The 4256-nt window shown below is 50.2% G+C and overlaps 1 pseudogene; it reads left to right on the top strand.

Annotated features, from left to right (window-relative positions):
• Nucleotides 1-401: 401 nt before the first annotated feature.
• On the top strand, nt 402-1208 carry LOC116092540 (annotated as a pseudogene).
• The last annotated feature ends 3048 nt before the right edge of the window (nt 1209-4256 follow it).

Raw genomic sequence — 4256 nt, 5'->3', positions numbered from 1 at the left:
GGGACTCCTAGGCACTTATAGCTTTGGGGGTCACTTCCGTCCTGTGGTTGCTGCTGCTGGGTGCAAGGGGCTGGAAGCCCAGGGTTTTGTCTGCTCATCATGTTACTAGATTGGTCTACTGTTCTCTTCAATGAAAACACAACTATGCAACAAAAGAGCTTTCATGGGCAGTGGTGGCGCATGCCTTTAATTCCAGCACTTGGGAGGCAGAGGCAGGCAGATTTCTGAATTCAAGGCCAGCCTGGTCTACAGAGTGAGACAGCCAAGGCTACACAGAGATACCCTGTCTCAAACTACCCCCCCCAAAAAAACCCAACAAAACAAAACAAAAAACATTCTGAGAACCCAGCATTAGTCTCAAGGCAGCCAGTTCGCCCGCCTGTCTGTCCATCTTCAGAGTCATGGAGAGAGCCAGTTTGATCCAGAAAGCCAAGTTGGCTAAACAGGCTGAATGCTATGAGGACATGGTAGCTTTTATGAAGGGTGCCATGGAAGAGAGTGAGGAGCTCTCCAGTGAGGAGCGGAACCTGCTCTCCATGGCCTACAAGAATGTGGTGGTCCTGTCCAGAAGAGCAGCAAGGAGGGGTTAGAAGAGAAGGGCCCCAAGGTGAAAGAGTACCAGGAGAAGGTAGAGACCGGGCTCAGAGGTGGGTGCTACCTCTACCGTGCTAGGCCTGCTGGACTCCCACCTCATCAAAGGGGCTGGGGAGGCAGAGAGCCGCGTCTTCCATCTGAAGATGAAGGGTGACTACTACCGCTGCCTAGCAGAGGTGGCCACTGGTGATGACAAGAAGCACATCATTGATTCTGCCCGGTCAGCCTACCAGGAGGCCATTGACATCAGCAAGAAGGAGATGCCGCCCACCAACCCCATCCGCCTGGGCCTGGCCCTGAACTTTTCCATCTTCCACTAGGAGATAGCCAACAGCCCCGAAGAGGCCATCTCACTGGCCAAGACCACCTTCAACAAGGCCATGGCCAATATGCACACCCTCAGTGAGGACTCCTACAAGGACATCACCCTCATCATGCAGCTCCTGAGAGACAACCTGATGCTGTGGACAGCCGACAATGCTGGGGAAGAGGGCGGTGAGGCTCCAGAGGAGCCCCAGAGCTGAAGCAGCCTCCAAGCTTGTTAGCCTGCCTTGTCCTCCAGTCCCCAGCTTGCAGAGAGGACTAAAACGAGTGAGACTCTGCCCTTCCCAACCCCTGAGTGTGTAAGCCACACCTTGGAAGGCCCCTTGGAAGGGGGTGCAGCCAAGCTGAGGCCACCAGGGCTGGGATCTCACTCTTGGTGTAGCTGTCTGGTGAGTGTTCCCAACCCAGCCCACCCCTGCTCTCTGCACTCCCCCGCCACTTCCTCTCACCACTCCTGAACCTGTCCTCCCCCAGGTCTCCCTCAGGTACCTGTTGCTTCTGGATCCTAGGAATCTAGGAGGCTCCCCACCCCTGTGGCTGAGAACTGGACTGTGGCAAGGGCTGGATGTGTGTGTGTGTGTGAGAGAGAGAGACTGACTATGTGTGTGAGTGAATGAGAGGAGACACGTGTTTGCTGGGTGTGACCATGCTCCCACTCAATAAAGTTGCCCTGTGACAAAAACAAACAAAAACAAAAAACAAAAAAAAACCCCAAGCTTTCATTTGGGAGAGACTTTCACTGGGGTCTAGTGTTGCATAAGGGGCTTAAGAATATGGCAGAACAGTGTATTACAGTTCTTTATAGGAAAAGAACTGATATATATATATATATATATATATATATATATATATATATATATATACGTGTGTGTGTGTATGTGTATGTGCATGTGTATATATACATATACATTTACATATGTACATGTGTTCATATACATAATAATGTATATATATATATCATACTATATACACACATGCACACACACATGTATATGGGATTCACTAGAGTGGCTTACAGGCTGTGGTCCACCTAGTTCAACAATGACTATTCCCCAACAGAGACTCCAAGAGTCCAGTTTGGCCTATGAAGCTGGACGTCTCAGCTGGTCTTCAGTATATGTAGGAATTCAGAAGTAGGCTCTAATGCCAAGGAATTGAGAGCAAGGCCAGTCAGGTAAATAACAAAACTTTCTTCCTGTCCTTTAGAACCACTGTGAGAAGGTGTGGCCCAGATGCGGGGTAGGTCCTCTGACATTAAATGACCCGGATTTGAGGTGGGTCTTCCTACCTTGAGTGATCTAGTGAATTGGAAGTCTCTCATGGAGGTACCATCCACTTGGCCTCTTAGTGAATTCTAGATATACTCAAGTTGGCAGCCAAACTAGCCATCACATACAGGAAGGAGACCTCTGAGCCTCAAAGGTTGAGAAGACGGCTGCTGATATGGCCATAAAGGAGTGAGGCAGGTGCGTGCCCATCTTCCAAGTCCACCATTCATAAGCTTTGCATGTGCAAAAGTTTCCATTGCAAGGTTTTTGCTAAGTTCTTTGGAGATGTGTCACCAGGCTTTGCATTGGCAAAAAATGTGGAGCAGTGTTGCCTGGAGGGGGCTCCTAAGACGGCCATCTGCGCCTCTGTAACAATGCTGTTAGGTTTAAAGGATGGAGAGGGGAATGGTAGGTTTGGGGGGGTACATGCTGAGATGAATGTTATCTGAGATAAGAAATGTATTAACACTGCAGACAATATGGGGGCAGTCTGAAGAGAAGGGGTTTAATTCTATCATCTTAAAGGTTTCGAAGGAAGTGGGGAGACTTTACTACATAACAAGGAGGGGCCCGCGGAGATGATAGAGAAGGGAGAAGGCTTGCCTTGAATCCTGGGTGGTAGAACAAGCCCGAATCAGCAGCTGCGCCAGTCTCCTGGCTCCCCCAAAATTGCTATTCTTTCTCAGGCAGGCTCATGACCCTCTGGCCTGGCCTGACCTTGCCACCCTGACCCTGCGGCCCTAGATGGAGAACCCCACCCACCTCTCAGGGTTCCTCTTACAGGCAGAGGAAAGAGTATCCAATCTGATTGATTGAGAGTTGGGGTGCTTTGAGCACAGGTGATGTGTGAGAGAAGAGGGGTTTTATCTCGGGGACACTGGTTATTGTCCTTGGACACTCAGGTTGTCCAGGCTGGAGGTGAGTGTTCCCAATATTAACTGGGGAAAAAAACCAAACAGGCTTTTAGGGGAAACCACTTTACCTCCAAAGTGTGGTTCATGGACCAGCAGTGAAGTCCAGCATGATATCCGAGAGGAACTGGTCTCTCGGGTCTTACCTTAGAACTCATGTTGGAGAAAGTGAATGCAAAGTGGAACGCCTGGCTAACATCGAAAGGATTTATGAGTTCACACAACTAGAGAAGGCAACTCCTGGGTAGCCAGGGGGCAGGGGGAAAAGGGCAACTCCCCTGTGGTCTACCCACTGGCTTAAGTATACTAGCCCACTGGTTTTACCATAGCTGCATGGCTCAAACATCTGGTTTTGTCCAAAAGAGGAAAAGAAGAGCTGGGGATGAGATTCACTGTGTCTTGTATCGTTCCTCCAGAGGCCGTTAGTAGGTGCTGTTCAGTCTTGATTGGCTAGAACTGAATGCCACTCCTACTGCGAGGGGGTACAGGGTTATTGTGAACCACTGACCAACTATGACTATCCTCCAGGCCTGGATCAGGTCTATCTTTTTCCCATACATTGTTTCTATTGTCCAGGCAAGATTGGAGAACAACCGTGTGCTGTCTGTCATACACCTAAACCATCTTCTCTCTGCTGTTACAGAGAGACTCACCATCTCCTATGTGTGGCAGTTTCTCTATCTTCTGGGCAGACCCAGCCCCCTCCCCCCCATCCATGCTCTAGGTACTAATGATGTAGGAATAAGACCCAAGCCAGCTCGAGTGCAGGCATTGCAGCAGCCTTGTTTCTTCGACTGAGCTATGGAAGGTGTGTACTGGAAGGACGCCAGATAAGTTGCAGGATGCAGGGAAACTCAGTAGGAACAGGTAGGCTCAGGGGCAGAGTGTGACACAGCTCCTAGGGGTCCTGCACTGCCACTGCTGTGGGTCTACTTCTGCCTTTGGGCCCTTGTGTCATCTGGGATTTGGGCTGGGATGTGCCTGTGTTTCTGGTGTGGAGACTCTGGACTGGGGACAAGTTCTGGCACTTGGCTACAAGTCCCATGATGTCCACAGGGACAGAGTGGAGCCTGTATGTGAGTCTGACCTCTGAGAAGCATAAGGTGGGACAAGGCACCCGCCATCTAAGCTGGCTACCGTCCTACAGCCACCTCCCTGT

Source organism: Mastomys coucha, unplaced genomic scaffold, assembly GCF_008632895.1.
Source record: "Mastomys coucha isolate ucsf_1 unplaced genomic scaffold, UCSF_Mcou_1 pScaffold15, whole genome shotgun sequence".
NCBI lineage: Eukaryota > Metazoa > Chordata > Mammalia > Rodentia > Muridae > Mastomys > Mastomys coucha.
The sequence above is the reverse complement of the archived record's forward strand: the minus strand, read 5'-3'. Positions and strand labels throughout refer to the sequence as shown.